The sequence below is a fragment of the Ammodytes marinus genome (assembly GCF_949987685.1).
Source record: "Ammodytes marinus genome assembly, chromosome: 18".
Classification (NCBI taxonomy): Eukaryota; Metazoa; Chordata; class Actinopteri; order Uranoscopiformes; family Ammodytidae; genus Ammodytes; species Ammodytes marinus.
In genome coordinates this window covers 9,183,606-9,207,751 of record NC_137222.1, presented here as the reverse complement: position 1 = coordinate 9,207,751, position 24,146 = coordinate 9,183,606, and the positions used below count along the sequence as shown (strand labels likewise).

The following is a 24,146-nucleotide window of genomic DNA, read 5'->3' as shown; positions in this document are numbered from 1 at the left end:
CCTCTCTCCATCTCGGCCACTGTCCTGCCAGAGGGCCTTCCTTCCTTCCTTCCTCCCCTCCTTCCAGTTTACCTTCCCATTCCATCTGACCACATTGATATTCAAATCTGCCGAGGCTGCTGCAAACCACCTTGTCTTGCCATGAAGGTCTCCCTCAAACCACCACGGGAGTAAGAAAGAAGGTGGGCTTAATGTCCCCAACCCTTATTCTTAATCCACAGCTAAACGTTTAAAGAAGAAAGATAGAGCATATTCTGTAGGTGGTGCTCTTTGCAGCACTCATATCCGGCTCACCCAAAAGGTGGTTCATGAAAGATAGAGAGACTGCTTGGATAATAAACGTTGGTCCTCCCTGGGGATGAATACACTCATATTTCCTGTCCTAAACCATGTATGAACATCTTGTCTTTCCACATGTAGTCCCTTCTATGAGACACAATTCCCAATGAGAGAGGCCAGAAGTAAAGTGAGTAAAGACTGTTTGCCTGCTGTTGTTATTGACATGGTCCCACATGACATGCGAGTGGAGCCAACGTCTCACATCTGGCCATGAGCTATCATTATCTTTGCCTTCTTCTCTCTGATGAATCTCCCCCAGCTTCCTTGCTGAGGAGCCGGGCTTTATTTAATGGGCTCTTTCAGCCGTGGTTTTGCTATGCGGAAGCCTCTTACAAACCCATTTAAAGAAGGGTCTATGGATTTCATGGCTCCCCGGGCGCTCTCTCCTCCTTTCAATAAGGTGAAGTCCAAGGCTTTATCCATCCGTCAATGGGCCAGGGACCCAGGGTAACAGTGGATGCAGCAGTTTTTTAATCCCAGAGATGCCACTGTCCACTGTATGCTTGGCTGTTCCCTGATAGGCGGGCTTCCTTTGCCCTGCTCTCACCTGGGGGACTTTTTAGTTCCTGTGGCAGAGCAGATTTATTGGTACATAGATGAGGATGAAGACGGGGCCATATTGGAAACAGCCTGCAGGAACAGACAGAAACCGTTGATAGAAGGACAGAGGGAGGAACAGAGACATGAATAGCACATTCCATTCATCTGCATCTTATACCTTATTTAAAATTGCTTTCGACAAGAAAAAATATGTCTTTGTGAGGATGTACTTAGGCGCACCAGATCTTTGGACTATCATCATTCTGCTATCATGCTCACCATGACAACGCTTACATGTTTTGCAAGCATAATGTTTTTTATGTTCACCATCTTAGTTTTGTTTTGTAGTATGTGAATATTTGCTAGCGCTATAAAGTACAACTGAGGCCTACTGAAATGTCATGGTGGCGCTATATGGAAAAGTCTTTGCACTTCACCCTGAGGGGGACATGTATGTCTGTATCAAATATCACACCAATCCATCCACTAATTGTCAATATATTTCAGTCTAAACCGACCAACTGATGATATCACATGGCTAAAATGTTCAAAACGGAATAAATTGTTGCAAACAAACTAAACACAATATGTTAATAATGTGTTAAAAATGGTTAGGGTTAGGATTAGGGTTAGAATATGAAAATCCAATATTGTTTAAAGCAGTAAACATATTTTACATTAGAGTACCATTTGTTACGGACCATTCATTTGACGGTCTTTCTCCGCCTCAGCCACTGGCATACAAATGAAGGCCTTGGTAGCCAAGTAACCAATCGATGTATGATTCAGTTAGTTTTGAAGCAAATAAAATGTGGTCAATTTGTGCCCTTTTATAAATCAGGAGTGAGAAACATCCACACCTCTACCAGAAAAAAAAAATCTATTTTCTGTCTCTTGACTGTGCCCCAGAGAATTGCAGGGCAGTGGTTAATGGCATTATCAGAGGCAGTCACTTCACTGAGGTCAGTGAATGAGGACTTGAAAGCAATAAAAATCCCCACAATGAGAAATGATCTGCCAGCAGACAAAACACACACACACACACATACATGCACACTCAGTGGTATTTCTATTGTGCAAAAGCATTTGGCAAAGCACTTTATAACAAATTAAACCTTTTTTTTCTGCAGAAATTGAAATCTTTACATGTGGCATCAATGTACCGTATCTTATACGTATATCTCCAAATATAGAAAACTGAAATTAGTCTTATAAAAGCCATGTTGGCCCGCTTTGTCCACCACTTTGGTCCAGACTGAACTATCTCAACACACTACTTTTATAGTAGCACTGCTGAATACTACCATGCCATGACATTTTGTACGGACGTTATCTAGCAGCACCTGCAGGTAAAAGTTTTTTATAACTGCAATCAGTAAAATATGTTATTGTATTGACACACAATTTTTCTTCCCATATCCATGCGTCCTGGGGGATTTATGCTATTGATTTCATGAGGCTACCATGATATTGACATTTGTGGTTTTAAGTGAAATGTCTTGAGTACTATTGTATACCTTGACATGGAATTTGCTGCCGGCATTCTTGTTTCCCTCTGGATTAATTCTAATAACTTTGGTCATCCCTTAACTTGTAATCTAGAAACAAAAGTAATACTAATTGCATTACTTTACATTAATGGCATTTCCATTAGCCCTAGTTGTAGGCCTACGTTGTGATCAGTGTTCAATAGCAAATGTTAGTATACTGATATGCTAAACTACAATGGTGACAATGGGAAAATACACCTAATACTAGCTTCTAACATCAACATGTTACCATTGTCATTTAGGCATGTTAGTAAAGCATGTTTATTAGAAGTATTTTATCTACTAGATGAGGGCATTATTGTTTGGCGAGTATACCCTATAGTCAATTATTATATTTGTATTTTTTTGTGTTTATGATCTGAAAATAAAAAGCATGGAACCCACATGTTGTCTACAATCCAAGTGTACGAGTAGTTCCATAAGTAGCTACCATCAGCAGCAGAGAAGCAGTCACATCCAGTCAGCCATGAGGGAAACCAGTGATAAACAGGAGTGGCAGAGCAATCCCTCAGCCCTTTAGAAAGGTGATACATCTACAGATTAGAATAGGATAGTCAAATGAGCTGTGGAAAGGTTATGCAAATCACTGTGAGCCTGAATTTAAAAACTGGTTCTGAAATCTTGGAGCCTTTGTCACAAACAAGACTGCATCAAATGTTGAAATATTTAAAAAAATACTTTTTATTTTTTCAAATGCTGATTGAAGTAGCCTAAGTACAAATGCATTTTTTTTTAAATAAATGTATCTATTATTTATTGTTGTTTTTCTTGCTGAAGGCCATTGGAAAAAGAACTACACTAATGTCATAAATAGTTTTTTGTTGTATTTTGTTAAAGCATTAAATTAAAATTAAAATTTGACTTGAAGAAACATAAGGTACAACAACCCAACTAAAGAAAGCCTCAGAGACATATGAATTACAGAATGTATTCATATTGTATCATATTGTATCATATTGTATCATATATCATATTGTATGAAATGTAAAGTCCACCGAGACAAATTTATTTGTAATTTTGGGCTATATAAATAAAACTGATTTGATTTGATTTGATTTGATTCGTCTTTTTACGAGACAACCTCATAAACTACTCAAATGTTATATCTTTACTTGTAGATTATTTTCATCACATATATTTGCATATTCCTTGTTCAGAGTCCTGGGGAGCTGGACCCAACATTCCTTGAGAAGACAGCAGAGAAACATGTTCTACAGGTCATAGAGACTCCAAGGTACACAGAAAAGAGCCATGTGCACACTAAAAGAACATGTTTCATCCCCGATGGGCAAGATCCGGGTTTGTTTTAAAAGAAAGACGCCTGAGCGACAATTTCTAGTTTTTCCGAAAAACATGAAGACATTTCTGAATCACTTCTGACGAGTTATAGGGGCTTATCTAAATGAAATAATAACTGAAGCATTAATACTTCATGATCAGTCCTCCATTTAGACATATGCCACGACAGTTTGCTTGATCTAACATCTCTGTTTTAATAGTCCTCGCAGCCACTGCTCTTTATTTCCCATTCTATGCACATCGTTCTACTTTGTGTTGTGTAATTCGAGTGATCGCTCATGCAGTGGCAGCAGTGTAATTTTGAGAGAAAAGTCTATTCTGGGGAGATGGTGTGGATACTGATGAAAGAAACAATAATACGTATTGCTATTACTTTCATCATAATCTCATAGAAAAATCCATTTCAATTTTGAAGACGTGTCAAAATCCATTTATTGGAAGACTCCCTTCAGTCTGCCGCCTGTCGTACATGAGGATATACAAATGGCATCAGAACTGAACTGGCAGGTATGTATTTATATGGACATGTATGTGTTCATTGTGCCTGCATGAGGTTGTCTGTGTTTTGTGAGGGGGGAGAAGTCAATAAGATACACACACACAAACACAAAAACATGCAGCATTATCACACTTGTAGTCACACATACTAACGTTACTCAATGATTATTCAATCATTGTATCTACTTGTATTTTCTCTGTCCCTTCTCTATTGGCACACAGTAGACCTCTAGTAATGTTTTGCTGGCCCATACCGGACTCCACTTTTCAAGGAGGTGCATTTGAATTCTCCCAAAGCATAAAGAAAGGTCATGCAGCCCAGAAGGTCAAGAGCTGCTTTTTTTTTAACCAATATATTTTCCCCCAGTGTAATGGTGATACATTCATATTAATGTATCCTAAAAAGTTACCAGGCACCTCCTAAATCTGGACAGCACCCTGACCCCCCCGCCCCCCAAACAGGTCTGTTTTTAGCCGTGCTGGAAGGAGGCCTGGCACAGTGTGCGGGGGAGGCCGCACCCGTGGGGATGTCCTGGTGCAGTCTGTCCTCTGCTGTACGCTGGACTCCTGACCATCCCATATTAATCAGATTTTGCCGCAGCAGCCATATGTCCAAGCAGCATGATAAACCCAGGCTGCTACCTGGCACCCACAGGACGCACTGTCAACTCAGTGTGTGTTGACAGTGTGTGTGTGTGTGTCTGCATGGGTTTGTGTATATCACACATCACTCCTCTAAAGAGACACTCTTTCAAAAGGTCTGTTGAGATGTCAAAAATGCTAATTAGGCAAAATATTACCAGAGATATTTGCGGCGTTTTTTCATTTACTTAAAAATGCTTTGAAGAAATAAAATGTATTGTTAAAAAAAAGGAGAAAAAAAGAATGAACAACAGGGCATCAGAGGTAACCCTGAAGGAGGAGGAAGTCATGTTTGGTCCAAGTGATCATTTGTCACAGTGTTTGGGAAATACATGGGGCTATGTACGTCACTGCAACAGGAGAACTGGCACTATGGCCCTGCATAAAAATTTAAAAAAAGGCTCATTCCTGTTTCCATCTGTCACCGTATGCTTAACATACATTATATATTTTTCCCATTCTCGTATGATTCGGATCCCATGGTGTCCTAGGATCTCCAAGTTTGATACGAACAATGTCTAAAATATAGACATCCTAGCCCTGCATTAACACCAGTGTCACGGATAACAGGTTGGCAATACAAAGAAAGACTGTCTGAACATCATTTCTAATCTGAGGCTTTCTATTCAATTCCACACAAAAAAATGTATTCCACAATCCATAATTCATACCCGAAACCTCGCAAGAGGCAACACCAACACTTGTCAAACTTGATTAACTGCGTCTGTATCTTACACAAATTTAATTCCTCTCTGTGTCCCTGCCTGTAAATCAGCCAACAATCACCAGCCAAACTCGGCTCACAAGATTTGTGGCTAAGGTTTTAAAGGTGTTTGAATATCACAGACAGGATTATGGAGTGACAAAAAGCCAAGTTCCTGGGATTCAAACAACCTTGCACCTTGATATGAATAGCAACTTGCTGTTTAATTGTGCAGAAGAGTTCAAGTGATTTTGGTATAATCAGAACACAAAGCATCTCTCTCTCTCTCTCTCTCTCTCTCTCACACACTCACACACACACACACACACACACACACACACACACACACACACACACACACACACACACACACACACACACACACTTCAAACTAAATATATTGGTATTTAGTTTAATAAAATGTAAGTATGTGTTTTCTATTTTTTAAATCTTTTTTGCATTCTGCTGTAAGACCAAAACAAAATACGACCTAGACCCAAGGGGAGATAACTTCAATGCAACTTTATATCCTGAATATATCATTCATTCAGCTGCAAGAATTAAAGATCAACTAAGGTCAGTTTCGGAAGAACAAAAAAAAAACATCACACTGAATCCTAATCTTGAGACAGTCTGAGTGTTTAAAGATAAGTGCTCTTGACATAAGAACTCTGACGTTTAGAAATTGTCATCAATATCCTTACAGAGCAGCGATATGACAAGAACTCTTACATTGTGTTGGAACTTCTCAGTATTACATTAAAGGGCGACATTAGTGGTAATAAAACATGACAGTGGCAGATAAATGTTCCACCAGGGGACATTGTTGTTGCTCAATCATACAAGGTGGACTCTCCTCCTAGCTACCCACCCACCCAACCTGCGCCTGCCCATGCGTGCCCCTTCTTCTCCCCCCACCCCCCACACACACATCCATCCATCCTTAAGGCTGACATACATCTGAGCAGGAACCCTGCACCTTTTGTCTTGGGCTCCCTCTTTGTTAGCAGCTGGTGGACAGAGCAGCAGCAGCAACATGTTTACTATACAGTGACAATGTAATGACAGCATACTGCAACACATCAGCCATTGTTTATTTCTACTGAATGAATTGTGAGGCACAATGTGTGTTGTTCATAATTGGTTTTCATTTGATTTGATTTGTTATTTTTGAACACATGATAAAGTGATAAAGCTCAGGGGCAGTGTTGGATTGGATGGGACTGGTGTTTATTTAATTTTTTAAAATATAATATTATTCATCAATTTTGATAGAATTTAGGCTATTAGATAAAAGTGTTATTTTTTCAATTCTGTATAAACAAATCTATCCATCTCTTTTGTGTCTGTGTTGTGTAAGTGTGATTGTGATTGTGAAGCAGCATCATCATCACCACCAAAGTGAACTGCAGATAACCCCATGACGTGGCAGACACACTATGGAAAGCCTAGCCTATATATTTATTTAAAAAAAAAAAAAAAAAAAAAAAAACGAGGCACCGTGGCCGCGTGTATCTTGGTGGTGGTCTGAAACGGCTTTGCAGCAGGCGATATCTGACTTCTGTCTAGATGAAGGATGAGCTTCTCAGACACCATAGACGTTGTCCATCCTGCTGCTGCTGATGCTCCCAGTTCGTCTCATCGTAAACTCTTGTGCACCCTCTGGTGCTTGCTAGTCACCCAAACTTCTTTGTGTGTAGCCTGCTTTGCAGATTGTCTTCCTTGTCTGTGTGGTGGTGGTTGCTCATTATTCAGAGACAGACGGATCTCAGGTCATCTGCAGCTGCAGCAAAGGAGAAGCAGGAAAGATGGCGATCATCCATTAGACCGACCGGGCGCACGCATGAAATACGAGGACAACTTTTGGGAGGATCGCTTGAGGAGAAGATTGTACCAGTGAGTTTGTTTCTTCTTCTCTCTTCCACTACTTATTATTTCCAGTTTCGCCAAGATTTCGGCTGGGGGGCTTTCAAGGTCTGCGAGAACGTCGCGTTGGTAGATCATGGGATATAATGTGGAGAGCGCCTCGTGAATGACCTGGAAAAAGGAACTGACCCCCCCTTCTCGGTCTCTCGTTCTTCTCTGTTGCTGCTTTTGGTCCAGGGTCCAGCCGACTTGGTTGGGAGAGGAAGCCGGGGCGAGATTTTTTATTTAGTCGGGTGCATGGGCACTCCGGCTGGCACCCATAGGCTACACGCAGCTAAAGTCAAGCGGGTCTCCTCGCTTCCCGGTTAATATCCTATACCCAACCTAGCGCGTCCTCTCGCTATGTCGCCTGTCGGTTTGTTGTCAAAGTGACATAAGGAAATGGACGCGGCGGTGTAGGCTACCGAGAGAGGAGAGAGAGAGAGAGGAGAGAAGAGAAGGGGTCTGCTGCCTGCCTGCGTGTTTCGGCAAAGCACCAGAGGAGTGCGGAGTAGCCTAATGTTTTGTTATTCTGACATGTCTGGTCAGGGGAATTACTGGCTGTGGTGTGTGTATAACCACCCCTTCCCTACTAGCCTACCGCGCGAGTTGTTGCGCGTAAGCTTCATGGAGAAGAAGCCATTGCACTGATTGCTCTCCTCTCCTAAACCAGCCTCCATTAGCGACACAGGAGGAGCTGGCATAGCCCTTGGTCCACACACATACACCGACACTCAAAGAGAGACACACACACTCACTATGCCATGAAAGCCATGTCCAGTGTGAGGAGGTTATGTGTGCTCCCTTCCCCTCCTTCTCATGCGCCTCACAATCTTTCCATAAAGAAACCTTATCTGGTGGTGGTTTTGATTCCACATGGGTTGGAGCTAAAGATCTCTGTGGTAGGCTACTGCTGAAATGACACAGTATGGTTTTTCTGATTGATCATATTGTTCATTCTAATGTTTTTGTTATTTGGTGCTGCTTGCTGCTGCTATACATTGTCCCCTGCAATCTGTTTGGATGCCTATTTTATTTTGCTGTCACATGGTCTCAAGTCAGGTATGTCATGCTACTAGGTAGATAGTGTCAGGGCTCCAGCATAAAATGGAGGAAAGCAGATGAGTCTCCAAGGAGAGCCCTGGAGTCACACACAGGCAGGATCCCTCACGCCAGAACAAAGGTTGTGTTCAAAGAGAGAGAGAGAGAGAGAGAGAGAGAGAGAGAGAGAGAGAGAAAGAGAGCGACCACAAGCTCTTCTCTTCTCCTTCTGCTTCCTCTTCTTCTTCATGTGCTTCTTCATTCCCCCCTCCTACTTGCTGTTTTCAGCTCGGAAGTTTGCAAGAGGAAGCAGAAGAACTATGAAAAAAGCCAGCCAAGGTCTCCTTTGGTGGTGCTTTTCAAGGTTAACTCCAGGGGGTTTTCTTTCGCACCAATAAGCACAATTGTAGCTTGTAATAAACGTGGGATATCATTTTTTTTTTATACATTTGAAGGTTTGCAGCTGACATTTTATTTTGGACAGTGTGTGTGTTTGTGTGTCTGGTGATGCGCTGAGGGACATGAGGGAGGAATATTAATGCCCAACAATGCAGTGTTTTGGCCGGGCAGGTAGTTAATGTTCAACAAAGTGGTCTCACACACTCCCTCTCTCTTTCCCTTTCTCTCAGTATATATATATATATATATATATATATATATATATATATATATATGTGTGTGTGTGTGTGTGTGTGTGTGTGTGTGTGTGTGTGTGTGTGTGTGTGTGTGTGTGTGTGTGTGAAAGTTTCTTAAAGGAAGTACTCAAGATAATTCTTTTCTTCTGGAGGAGTTTTCTTGGGAGAAATTTGACCCATATCTGTAATCAGTAAAGTGTCCTGGTTTGTAGTGTTACTACTTATAGCTATTGATGTTGTTTATATGCCTGTTTCAAGTAACTGACCTTTCAAAGTTCTAAAGACTAATAGTCATCTGTTAACCAGCTCCATGTTGTCCACTGCCCCAAGGTGCTTTTCTCACGTTGTGTCCTAAAGGTGTCTGTTGACCAGACCACAGGGAGGTGTATTAGCAAGCTATAGTGTGTGTGTATGTGTGGGGCTACGCTCTGCAGTTCCCCTGGCCACTGTGTGTGAAATCTTGCTGACAAGGAGACTGTGAGCTTGACACACTGTGCTGCGACAATGCCGTGGCTGAGGAGAAGCAATCAAAATGGTGGCGATGTTCCTTCTCCTCTGGCGTGGCAGCCTGGCAGGGCAAACAGGTTCTCAAGGAGGAGCCCACAGAGGACAGAGGCTGGGCCGGGAAATGTGCTGCGCTCAACACATTTGTCTAGCAGGCTGGATACAGTGCAGTGGTGGATGACTTGGCCCATGTTCTGCTAAACGAGCCCAGTGATTTCAATCTGGATGTGATTGTGATGTTTTTTAAGTTTTTTGAAGATAGTCTACTACACACAGATTGTCTCGGTTACTCGACACTGTGCGCTGTACTCACTTGTGCTTTGAGTTCCTGTTGTAACTTTCACAAGTCCTGAACACATTCTTGACTCTGTCTCCGTTGTAAAGCTTATTCATGCCATACTGGTAGCTAATCTGTGTGCTAAGGTTTTTCAGTATAACTCACCAACTGAGGTCAAGGCTGTTTGCCTTTTGATCATAGGCATAGATGGCTTTTCCAATAGTTTGTGTTGTGGTGAAACCAAGACCTTTTTCCCATTTTGTTTTAGTTCCACAATGTACTACTAGTACTGCAATGTTAGGATTTGCTGCTTTTTCTCATTTTTATAGTATTCTAAACGGTTGCCTCTCTTTGTCATACAACATGTTAGAAAATGTAATATCTTTGGACCTGTGCCATTAGATTAAACGAGAAGCATGTCACGCTGGACTGACGTCTTTTTCAGATGTGTTCAAACAACCTCATTCAAGAAATGAATCACTGGATTAGTTGATACTGAAAAGAATCACTTGTTGCATTTCCACTACATAGAGTTTGATTTATTTCATACCAGCAAACATGGGGAGATACTTGTTGCTTTGTGAGACTTAACATGCATTGGAGGGATGCTGTGTGTGGTGGGCTTAAATAGTTTTTAAAGTTGCTATAGTTTTATTAAACACACAACACCATGTATGTTATATTCACACTTAATGGATTTGTTAAAGAGATAACATACATTATTGCAACTTGCTATAATATTATGTTGTCATGTTGCTCCTTCCACTTCGGTCCAATGGACTTGACTAAATATTGAATCATGTTTGGAGGTCTACACAGGTGATCCAAAATTAAACCGTGGATTTTAATAGTGTGTTTTTCACCTTCTATTAGATGGTATTAAGCAAAGGATTGAAAGGGGAGAGAAAGGGGGAATACAGGCTGTATACGGCCTAGGCCTTAGTCAAACCTGGGCCCACTACGATAAGGACCTCTGCCTTAATGGTAAGCGCCACCGGGGCAACCAAACCAGTGGAATTTTTGGACATATTGTTGCCGCAGTTCATACAGGGCGGAACTGATCTGTGGTAGTAACTTTTACAGGACAATTACCTAACTGGATTATGGCAAGGTATTTCAAGGGTTTCACTTTAAAAGCTCGACAGGGGATTTAACAAGAGAGACTTCTGCGATGGTTACAATGCTGGAAGGAAGTCGGTGTGAAGCTCATCCCTCACTCTGATACTCTTTTCACACACACACACACACACACACACACACACACACACACACACACACACACACACACACACACACACACACACACACATATGCACACACCCCTCCCTCCCTCCCTCTCATTCACCCACTAACATTGGGCGATGCACTCCTCCATTCTTCTCTACCTGGGGCAGCGACGAAGGCTTGGGAGACGCACAAAAGCAAATTGAAATGCTCCAGTGAGTGCTTTCTTGACATGATGCATGGCTCATGAGATGCAGCCCTGGCCCGGCCTGTACACTCAGTGTGCTGAAACACACAAGGCCCCAGATCCACACATTAGTCATTACATTGCAGAAAAAAATAACTTGCTTTCTCTCTTTTTTTTTCTTTTTTTTTTACTGACCTTCCCCACTGCGTTAACACATTTTCTCCCTGGATTTAGATATTTAGCATCAGATACTAAAGCCTTTTTGGCATTGTTGAACAACTTGCCTTATGAATAACTGAATGTTGTGAAACTAGCTGTAGGCCTGTCTGAAAAAGCCAAAAAGCAGCAACATCATGTCAGGGGTTTAAATAAATGGAACAAGGAAGTGGCTTGCTAGAGGTGTCATTCCAGTTTTTGTTGTCAGTTGCCATGTCCCGCTGCTGCAGAACTGGTTCCTCCTCTCTGCTTTCCACCAGAACATCACAACAGTTCAAACCTCACCTTAGCTCACAGTTGTGTCTGTCCCTGCCAGCTTCTTTGTTTAGCACATTGGGGGCTTGTTTGATATAAAATTAGGACTTTTGCATCTAAGTGGCCATGCAGATGAAACAGTTTGTCCGGTGGGATAAATGAAGCCCTCTACACGGGTCGTGCTCAGGTTTCCAGCCTGAATTCAGGATGTATGCCCTTCTCTAATAAGACACAGTGAACCAACTCTGTCAGCCCTGGAGCTGCCTGTGGTGGAAAGAAAAAAAAATCCTGAATTCTTTGGAGACGCCCGTTCCTTGGGCAGTGTGTGGTGCCACTGGACAAGGCCTTCATTGAGCAGGAACAGGAGTGGTCTTGTAGAAGGGATCCACACTGACTTGGGCCTACGAAGCAACAGAGCTGTCCGAGGACGATTAAATATTTAAGAGCTCGGAAAGGAGGTCTCATTGGTAAGTTAATATTAATGGGTCTCTCGTCTTTCCCCTTCTCAAACTTGCTGCCTCAAGTGGCCGGCTCGGTGAACCTGGAGACAGGAACCTCACCTCTCCTCTTCTTCTTGAGACAAACATACCAGTAGCTATAAACAGCTGTCCGTAGAGACTGCCTGTCCTCCAACATTTCTCTGACGAAATCAGACTTTTGAGGTTGGCTTTTCGTCTCTGTTTAAAACAGAAATGTTTTATTGCTTCCCGTGTCCTCTGTTGGTCACTCTGAAAAACTCCATCCTGACGAGCTTGTAACCTCACCCACTCCCTGTAACTGTAGTAACTGCCATGTCAGGCTCACAAGGAAGTCAGCATTGCAGTGTTTTCTGGCAGTTGTCCACTGAGCACCACTTACAAGAAACCCTTCTTTGCATCTTACAGACCTTTTCTGGTAATCTGTTTTTTTCTTTCTATTTCCAGAGTGCATTTTAATTGATGAAAGGAAAACAGAATATCTATCTATCTATCTATCTATCTATCTATCTATCTATCTATCTATCTATCTATCTATCTATCTATCTATCTATCTATCTATCTATCTATCTATCTATCTATCTATCTATCTATCTATCTATCTATCTATCTATCTATCTATCTATCTATCTATCTATCTATCTATCTATCTATCTATCTATCTATCTATCTATCTATCACTCAGATACTGGATACTAGTTTGGCATCTCGAGAGCTGACCTCAGTTTTGTGTTTTGTTCTCAGTGGTCCATAAATGCTGTCTGATGTAATGGAGAATTTATTTGAGACAGCAGCATAATGATTTACGTCCGGAAATGGTTTCCTAGGAGGGATGGACTACAAGTCTGCGTGGAATGTAAGGTTTCCTGGAGTGATTGTCTTTGTGGAAAACCACTTCCTGGTTTTTCTCCAAGATCTGTCCTCGGACATCCCTCACTTGCCCAACTCTTCAGTGTGCTGTTTATTCAGCCTGTGAACCCAAGTTCTTGGATGTACTCTGAACAAAACACCGTTTTAAAAAGCCTCATATGTCTGACTGTGAACATCCATGGTTTGTGTGTGATTTTTTGCTCCCGCCTACTTGTGTACAGTACTTGATAAAATAAGAGTTTTCTTAGAATTTTTCTCTTTAGGCTGGAGGGAAGAAACCTCTTGAGGAAACCATATATATCTACCCATTCCTTCCCATATAACAATTGTAAAAGATAATCACGCCCAAGGCTATTAATTAAACTGTGCACTTAATAATTTTTGGGTAGAATATTTAATGGTGTTTGCTGAGGATTTCCCAAAGTTAAATATTTTGTTCTTTTCAGTCTAGAAGAAACGAATATTCTACTTCTCTCCTAGAGGCACTAAAACACGTGAATACCTTTTTCGGGTCACCTGTATTTGTTCCCAGATATCTTCTTAAGCTTTTCCTATTATTCAAAGCTCCATACTTAGAGAGACAAAATCCTCAGATCTCCTCAGGACATTGCCTTCTGCTCGTGGAGAACAGCACAAGCCGCACTCTAGGTGGCTATGTTTTGCAGCGAGCAAAAACCACACATCTCACTTCTGCTTCTGCCGACTGCCATGACAGGTCTGCAGAGGAACAGACAGTCAGACAGACAGGCAGGCAGGGGAAGCTGCTCGCTCAGGTCCGTGCTCTTTATGGTTAAACACTTCCATCTGTGTAACGAGATAGCAGAGTGAGCAAGAGGCAGCAGCTCCACTCAGCTGAGCAGGACAGTCAAAGACCTTGAGGAGCACAAAATGGTGGATGGTCATGCCACTGATACTCCAGCATGATTGGCTGGATTGTCTCCTTGGCCACAGTGGGGCTGGCTGTGTGAAATGGAGTCCTCTGTGTGGAGCGCTGGCCCAGCCTCAGCTCTGATGCAGAAGATAATTCTGTCAGCCCCGAGAGAGGGAGAGAGAGAGGGAGAGAGAGAGAGAGAGAGAGAGAGAAAGAAAGAGATGACAGTAGTAGCCAAGTGAGGTGACTTTACCGAGGGAGGGTTGAGCAGTAGACTTCCAGAGAACTCAAACCTCCTATCCTCACTCAGCTACTTGATTTCGTGGGCTCTGACTTCTGCTATGGTATGAACACACACACCTTGGCTAGAAAAAAATATTTTTTTGGTCTTGTTAACAGGAATGAAGAGAGCGGCTATGCAAGGGTATTCATTATCTAACCTTCACACCCAGCAGTCTTTATCTGGGGGAATTATAACCCCCCCCCTTGTTTTGTTGCTTTGTAAAGATTTCAGGTTTGAAGGTCACACAAATATCTCTGAAGGCTAGTGATTAAAACCTGAAGGCAGGAGATGATAAAAATAATAATGTGCAAACTACATTTTGAATGTATAATTTTTTTTCGACATACCAAGTTTTCACCATGACAACCTGAAGACAGTGGCCACATAAGGTTTGTCTCCTCTTAATCTGCTTGGTCATTATCTTCTTGTGCAAAAGAGGTCAAATGTTGTTGCTGAGTACTCTGCATTTGCACCCCCCCCCCCTCTTATTTTTTTTGTAAGAAACAATCTGAGCCCTTCGCCAAACACAAAGGCTACCCTTGGAGCAAGGTTACTTCTGCCATGATGGCCAGCTTCTCTCTTCTTCTTCTTTTTTTTCTTTTTTCTTTGGTGCGGCTTTAGAGAGAAACATGTCATTAGCAAGTTGGATATCTTTGATTGAGAAAGGGGACAGTGAGTGCGGTGATATTAAGTATTAAAGGCTGTCTCACTTTATGGGTGATGTCAGGTAACATCTGTCAGAGAGAGGCAGGCTGACACAGGCGCCATCTGACCTTGCAGTATGGACGACCCACACATGAAATAGAAAATGATCCTCTCGTCCTGGGATTAGCATAGCATTGCAACTGGGAGCCATTCTAATGGCATCCTGTCCCTCTGCTCTTTCAGCTTCTCTGTCTCTTTTTCTTTGGTACGATGACCTGCTTGAAGGCCTCAGTCAGCAGAATAATCTGAGGTTTAAGATCAAAATCCGCCAATGCTCTAGAACAGGGGTTCTCAAACTTTTGATAGCTGAGAGCCAATTTAGGAACCCAACATTGGACCGAGGGCCGCCGAAGGAAAAAAAATTATAAAACTGAAATAATTTCAATGGCCAGCGTCTTTGCGTCTTTACAGTTTACATGTATTGGTCAGCATCCAATACTGTGTAATTAACACATTTAAAGTAATAAATGAAGGGCTAGGTCTCATTTCAACATTGGGGAACACACATTAAAAGCGGGGGTCTGGGGGTTGTCCCCCAGAAAAATTTGAGGTTCGAACACTTCATTTTGTGCATTTTGGTTAATTTTTATGCAGTAATTTGTGTCTTCTGTATTTATTTATGGTGGAAATGTTAAGGAAAAGACAACTCGCTCCCATTGACACACATCTAATGGAATATAAATCAAGGCACTGAGGCATTCTGTATTGCATTCAAATATTTATTCTACTTTATTGTTCAAAACTTTCTACACATTGAAAACGTATCACCTTTTGGAGTGTTTTTTTGTAGGACTCACTACTCATGATGCATCAGCAGTGTTAACTATTATGACACTATACATTGGAAATAAACAGGGTGGGCTATCAGCAGTCAACTAGGCAGATAGTTCCATGGCTATCAGCAGCTAGCTAACGTTAGTTTGTTAGCTAAACTTTAGGCAAAAGAGTTAGAAACCAGATAATGTTAGCATCCATCCTTAGACACTTGACCTAATCTAATTCACCTTGAATGTGAGAAAGTGCATCGTATTGGGCTTGACAAGCTCACTATCTAACAACTTACATTGGGACCACTACACTGCCTGCTGCACTGCGGGAGGCTGACCAGCCGTCTGCAACGAGAGGCAGAGGCCAGCCGAACTTCGCAAGTTTAATAAGTGGGGAATGAATACAAACAATTAGGAGGGATATTTAAGTGTTTCGACCCCTGTACTGTTTTTACTGTTATGGGGGACGCATCCCCTCCGTGCGTTTCAATTAAAAAAAAAAATAAAAAATTATAATTTTTTTTTTTTTTTTTTTTTTTTTTTTTAATAATTCATAATTCAATGCGGGCCGCGGGCCGCCAGATATGCTTCCGCGGGCCGCCATTGGCCCGCGGGCCGCACTTTGAGAACCACTGCTCTAGAACTAGCTCCCTGTTTCTACCATGTAATGCATCAGCATTGCTGTTGGAATTAGAAGATATACCTAGCATGATATTGATATTTCAAAACAGACTTTTAAGGGGCAGTGACTTTCCGTAAACACTGCTGCAGTGATACAGTAAGAGGGGAATTACATGATGCATCTTCTTCCTCATTTTGTTCCATTAAACCTGCATTTAGTCAACCTAATAGGATGGTGGTAAGCCTACATGATCCCCTTCTTAACCCAGAGTCCTTAATGGTTGCCTGGGCCCGCAGTGGTGAGGTCTGTCTTTTAAATGTCCTCCGAGTGTGACACCGGTGAAGGTCAGACTGCAGACAGATCAGCAAAGCTCACTAGATTGCAGCGCAGAATTGTCCTCTGAGACAATTGGGGTTTAGTAAGCCGGTTTCCTGAATGTTCACCAGAAAAATCTAGACCATTGGAAGAAAGCTAAATACACAAAGCTACTGTTCGTAGTCCCTCAGTATACACATGCTGCATTCATTTAGGGTTGTGTTGTTGAGTTGCATTGATGATCAAAAATGGAGCTAATATTAATTAGTAGTGATTCTAATTACATCAAACAAAACTAGATGTTCAGTGAATGTCAAAGTGTATGAAGACAAACATGGACAGCAAGGAGCCAACACAATAATTCTGAGATGGTACTGCTGAAAAATTCAGAGAAGGAAACAGATAAAATCAGATTTAAGACCTTTCTGGAACATAATGAAGACAAACTTAAAGACTTAAGAGGAGTCACTGCACCACCGAGACCTTATCTAGATCAGGTCATCTTTCTATGATGGATGGTCATGTAAAGAGGAAGCTCTAAAGGAAAAAGTACCAGGAGGCCAACGGCAAGCTAATAATAACTAAAGGACTGTATAGCACATTCTATCCACAACATGCACTTAGCAAGTGTTTTATGTAGTCTGAACACATCTGAGCTGAGGGGCAATGGGATGAATAACACGTGCATTTTGCAAGTATGCTGTTCATTCCCATGGAAATGGAACTTGTGATCTGGTGAAGCCAAGGTAGAGTGTTTTGATCTGACATATAGAGCAATAGCACCTTAAGGACAATGCCTGAGGTAACGCACTGCCCATAATAGTACACAGCTGTTGTGTTGGCTTCAAGGGAAAGAGAACAGTTGAGAACACTAACACAGTATTTGGGAAAATATTTTCCTTGTAAAGAAAAATAAATGGTTAAAGGGAGTTTCATATTCACGGTGACTTAAAAGAAATATCCTGAATCCACCTGTACAGAAAATGCAAGGGATGTTTTTTTCTGAGTAATGCTGCTCACGCCATGTCTCAAAAAAGAAAACGTTTTGTATATATTTATATTTTAAGAACCACATCTTGTCTCCAAAAGTAAACCAGAGAAGCACTACGTCACAATCCGACTTTAATTTAGCACAATTTTATGTGATCCTATTATAATTTTGCCAAACAGAGGAATCGGTGGCAACAAGGGGATGTGGGAAGTGTTAAAATATAGCTGAACAGTAACACAAGTAGACAAGAGTCACAAGGTTAGAGAAGTGACGGTAAAGTCAGCTACAGAGGAACCTTAGCTAACATTAGCCCCTCTTAAGTTACTGGTCATAGCAGACCAAGTGAGTCTGTAGCAGAAAAAGGGTGCAATGTATTTCTTAGGAAGTCACCTTTTTAATTTGTAAGAGGAAACATTTCTCATTTAGAAAGCGACATAGTCTTGTTTTCACACTAAGTGTTTTACTTCACATCAGATCTTTCAGATGGATGTGGCTTAAGACGTGCTAAGAACGTTTCTGGTCAAGGCTGTGTTTGCTGGCTAATGGTTGACCTACTTCTTTGAATCCCATCTACTTCCTGAAACAGATTTGTTGGCATATTAACACCAGCGTTCTGAGTGACCTGGTTGATAATACTTTATGACACATTCTGATGATATTGGCCTGTCCCAGAGACGTTTTGAAGTTTTTGCCCATCCACAGTAGGTTAATTAATTATTATTGTGATATGGTCTCAGCATTGTGATTCAAATGTGTAGGTACATACTGTAGCTGATGACTTAGTTTAAAAAATGATCAGTCTGGCTGCTCAATCTGCCACATTTATTGCACATATTTACCCAAGGGAATAAAACTAAATCTATATATTTATATATAAATATGATCATAAAGATGAACAGTTTGCCGGGACGTGTGTAATGGCATTACTGTTTTATTTCTAACTCTACTCTGTCTGCTGCATTTCATACAATGTTCATCCCATTCATCCCATTCCAGCCGATGTCTGATGAATGTTATGACAAAATGTTCATGCTGAACATTATTGATTCCCTCACATCTCCCCTGAAAAGGCCTGGTCCATTGATCGGCCAGGTGGGATCGATGTCTCATCTCTTTGTATTCAGACTTCCTCAAATGAGCAGCACCATGTGATCACATCATTTAAGGAAGCTCTGTGCTCTGATCACAGGCAGAGAGGGGAGGGCTCACTGTCCTGCTCACTATAGTTCTTATCACCCACGTGGTGAAGCACTGTCGCAATGAAACAGATATGCTCAATACAGTACAGAAACAAGATATATATCTGTCACATGCAGGTGGTTAGGTTGAGGTATTTGAAATTAATCCAATATCAAAGTCTTTTAGATTACCTAAAAAAAGTGGATCATCATCACTTGTTTAAATGCATGTGTTATAATCAAAGCATTCAAGGCCAAAGTGAAAGCTAACAAGTCAAATGGTCTTCCTCCAGCCATTTAAGTTTGGTGGTATAAAGGGTTCATTATTTTTACACAAAAAACTAAATAATCTTTATATAAAAAAATACATTTATTTATTTATGTATTTATTCTTTAATTATTTATTATATTTTTGCCAGTTTCAACTCCTAATTTTTTTCTCCTAATTTCTCCTCACATTTCTCCCCACTTTATTGTCTTAACTTCCCTTTTTGCATGAGGACTTGGTTCAATGACAACCTTGGTGTCTTCCTGTAGCAGGAACCCAAACACTTTTGGGTGCAATGGGACAGAACAACAGTCTTAAAGTCACTTTTAATCAATGCACTTTTTATGAAAATCTTTGTAACCCAAACACTGATTACTGATACACTTCAATGTTTATAGTATTTCCACTTTCCATGCTAAAAAACACAATATGAGGCTCCTATGAACTGTTGTGGTTGTATTCGTCAATATGTTATTCTTATGTGAAGGGATTAGACAGCAGAACAGTATTGGAATATGAAGGTCATTGAGGTCAGACCAGCTTTTCCGTTTTGAACTAGTGTTGTTATCTGCTATAGCACTGACAGATAAAGCCAAACTGTGAGCATACCAAGAGTGTAAGCTGCATGCTGGCCAAATAATCGCTGCAAACTCTGACGCTTTTATTTTGGCTGGCTTGCATTTGAGGGCACCATTTCTAATCTGTACCAAAATAATTTTGTATTAAGAAATTCATAAGAGATCCTTTTTAAGGGAGTAATGCTCTGTGACATATTCAAAACCCATTTCTTTAATGTGCCTTTTGAGACCTGCAGGTGAGGCAAAGCTGTGAAAAATCCAAGACATGTTGGCTTCAGACCTTTGCATGTAGTCGAGGTGAGGTGTTGGTGCTGAGTAACTGTGTGCATGTGTGTTGTGTAATGGTGTTCTTCCTCTTATGTTTTGCATGGGTGCATAAGTGAACGTTAGCACAGACCAAGCTGTTAATTAAGCTGTGCGCTGTGTATGGTTTCAGTGCCTGCCCTGTAGCAGCCCTGTGTCTCTTCACCATAAATAATACAGCAGGGATGTGCCATAAACAAATTATATATGAAATGTGTCCGGCCCAATAACACTATTAACAATTTCATCTTATTTTATTTACTTAATTTCAATATCTGACTATGTTTGGTCACTTGGGGCAGCTGAAACAAATTATGAACACAACATTGACTTATCCACACATTTTAAGTTGACGTGGTAAAGTGTTAACAAACAAACTACAAATCCAGCATTTATCCAGGCATGATTCTGGCCACCTGATGAATAGAAGTTTAATATTCACTCTCTTTCAACTCTGTTTTTCATCCCTACCAATTCCTTAAGGAAACGTTTGGCTCTTTAGCTTCTAAATGCTCCGCTATGTTCACCAGCTTAAACGTTTATTTTTTAATTTACTTGATTCAAGCAACAAAACTAATAGGCTGAAGCCAGGTTATAGGCTATGTAATAATGTACTTATGCATAGCGGTGCTTTGAACTAAATGCTAACATGCTTACACTGACGTTAAAATGTTGGTTTTAAGGAGGTAGCCTATAATGTTCACTATGCTGTCCATCTCGCTAGTTGCTAACTGGGTCTGTGTGTCGTTCGTTCGGTGCTGAGCAGATAGTGAACAGTGGGTTTATAGAACTTGTTAGTCCAGAATAATTTTTGATCAATTTAAAGTCAAAACAAATAGTTGCAAGGATAGAGGGAATTCTATTAGCCTAGATGTTGTATTTGAAATGGGCATTCATAAATTATAAAGTTATAGTTTAATCATCCAACTAACAAGTCATTACAGAGCAAACTCACAAAGGTTAAAAAGGATGGTAAGGTTAAGGGAGTTCACTACAGCTCAAACTGAAATGGTATGTTAAGATTTCCCACAGATGTGGAAGAAGTGACTCAGTTATCCTGATCCTCTAGTCAGCGTCTATGGAGTCTTTATTTGAAACTCAGGCCTGCCTGGATGGTAGAGGCAGTCTGAACTGTTCCGGCGCTTCATCTGAGTACGTTTTCAATCTGTTTTAGGAGCATTGTATGTAGTTTTAACCCTGTCAAGTCTAACCCCACATATAACAATCACTTTAGCAAGGAGGAATTTCCTTAAAGATCTCCCATTACCAAAATTAAAATGACGCTTGTAAGTTTTAAGGCTGCTTTCTATCACATGAGATAAAGAAGAAAAAAAATACTTGCAATGGAGTAGCCAAAACTAGAGATTTTTGCTAGTAAAATTGATCAACATAGTTAATAATAGACCATAATTTCCCATCAAATAACTTATTATTCGACTAAAGTCTGCTTTGGATCTTCAACAGATAAACAGTGAATCTTTTACCTTATTTTACCACAACATGCACCTAATGAAGTCTGTGCATTTACATTTGTTTCATTGTCAAATTACACCCCTTGATACAGTTACTTGGTTTAGGATGAGCCAATAAAACCGAAGCTTACCTACCTCAGTGTTTCTGGTTTCAAATTCTCTCAGTTGTGTCTGGTAAAGAGAATGATTAAAGGTTTGTTGCCAAAATAAATATTTCTTGCTGCTGCCTCACTTGAGCCATACTTGCATCAGCAGATGTTGGATTTTGCGATGATGATCTGAGCCTTCAGTAACAAAGTGTTTCTTCTGCAAGGCTGCACAGAGATTTTGTCACACTGCGATAAAGACAGGTGCATGGTATTGTTAAAACAAATAGCCAAGAGGTCATTTACGTTTCTTATGTAAGTGCATTAAAAAAGAAAACAATTTGGTGACTAAAATAGCACTCTATATTTATTTCTTCTTCCTGCAAGGAAAATGGGCTTTCCCAAAACTTATTGTAACAATAGGATTATAATTGAAAAGTTATATTTACTACTGGTATTAACAATGACATTGCCATTTACAATATGTGACATTAAGGGATGAATTGACCAACATCCAAAACAAATTCAAATGAGACAGGAAAACAAGTGCAGTTAGTTCCTCACACTATGTCTAATGAGATTGCCCTGTAATTAAAGTAAACATCAGGTAGTTACGGCACTGCTCTAGTGTGTGTGTGTGTGACCTGCCTGCAGCTGCTTCACAGTAAAAGCCTTTCATTTTAGCTTATATTATACCTCTTAAAATATGACATTTTGTCATTTTTCAGTTCCATTAATTCAGTTGGTGATACATGTTATTAAAAAAAAGTGAAACATTTAACTGCACACTCTCAGATAGGCTCTTGTTGACCAGATGTGAAAGATATTAAATAGTTGTCTTGCCTCGAACGGACTCTTCTTTTGTCGTACCCTGTCAAAAGTTGATATATTTCACAGCAGGGAGTGCTTCAAAGTGGAACAATGTGCCCAAAAGACAGGTGCATATTATTACTGTGAGGAAAATGTCTGGGATAAGGGAACAGTGCAGAAAGAGGTAAAGCAATGATGAGATTGTCAGAAAAATCTGAATATTAGTTATTTACACGGAGAGCAGGTGCGGCAACATGCAGTATGCTGGTCATGAACCTGTTTGCTTTGCCATGGTGGTTCTGCAGCGGACTTCCTGTCTCCTGTGTCTGAAATAAAATGTCTGATTACATAGAGCTGCAAAGGCTAGACCAAAAAAAAAGGTCATGTGTACTGCTACCCTTGTAATGAGGTCTAATACAAATCATATAGAACAAAGATGGTAGCAGTTTGGCAAAATCAAATCTGATAATGAGTTCCATTATCATTGGTTTCTATTTATTGTTCATTGAGCATGCTTGATGAACATGTCAAGATGGTTGTGTTAGGTAAATATTTTGAATGTGGTTTTGGCTGGAGATTGAAAGGTCATGTGTTTAGTTTCACCATAAATGTGCTGCTTCATGACATTTGTTTGTGATCCTTTTGATATGGGTTAATTGATTTGATCTCATAGTTTCACATTCATCTGAATGTAATAGGGTGACATATACACCTGCACCAATACCAAACTAATATACCCTTGCAAGCAGTGCACCTGATATAGTTGTTCAGCTTAAGCATACATTGTTTTGGTGAAGGCTTCTGTTAAGAGATGGGCTTCTTCAACTCTTTGGTATTTTTTTTAAGGCCTGTATGCGTAACATCACGCAGGGTGTGATTGGTGTATGAGCAACTGCTTAGCACACTATGAGATCCGGTGGGTTGAGTTCTCCTGGGCCGATGACATCAGAGGATGGGAGTAGCCATCTTGGTCTCCAGCTCCAGCTTTTCTGATCTCCTGTTTGTGCAAAAGGCCACATTCTCTCTCCTGCAGACACAATGAGGTATTTCTCTGCTACTGCCTTCGACTCCTTTTCGAGTAAGATGAGTGGAGGCCGTGCACTAGAGAGATCATGATTTTAAGTATTACCTTTGAAATCCCCTCTTTAAAATAACTTTTCTGAAATAAGAAAAATGCATAGAATTTTCATCTCTCTGTGCAGAGAAGAAAAAATCAATTTCCATGGCTCTGCTGCTGTTATTTCAACAGTATTTTTCCTTAAAAACAAAGCAGGCTGTCCTTTTTCGATCAATTGGTCATTCATTATTGAGGGTGTGCGGGTTGACAAGATGCACGTCCTGTCTTGTTTGTCAGATAAAAGATCTAAAGCCAGCCAGGATGCTCTCCCAAATAATAATAACATTGACACAACAGTGGATTTTTCTCTCCCTGACGGCATGAGATGGTAGTAGCACTAACCAACAGTTAAGGACAAAACCTCTGTACTTCTAATCAGCTTAATGCTGGCTTAATCAAAGGCCTTCTTTCAGACAGGGCAGCAGCTGCTGTCAGGCAGTTTGAGTAGAGGGTGTGACTGCTAGCAGAGCTCGCCGATGCAGAGAGACCGGTTGGTGATTAACAAATGTCAGTAGACTTTGGAATCTAGGGAGCCCAGTCTGATGGCTTTGTCCTCCGTTTGCCTTACAACTGAAGGTCTTCCAGGTGGCTGTGTCATGCTCTCTCCCTTCTCCTCCCA

The 24,146-nt window shown here is 40.8% G+C and overlaps 1 protein-coding gene across 1 annotated transcript in view; it reads left to right on the top strand.

The window, feature by feature from the left end:
* Nucleotides 1-7,345: 7,345 nt before the first annotated feature.
* znf462 (zinc finger protein 462) overlaps nucleotides 7,346-24,146 on the top strand; it is a 48,859-nt gene continuing 32,058 nt past the window's right edge. The window contains exon 1 of the mRNA XM_080046744.1: nucleotides 7,346-7,467. The gene's annotated coding sequence lies outside the window, so the exon portion shown is untranslated. The remainder of the gene's footprint in view (nucleotides 7,468-24,146) is intronic.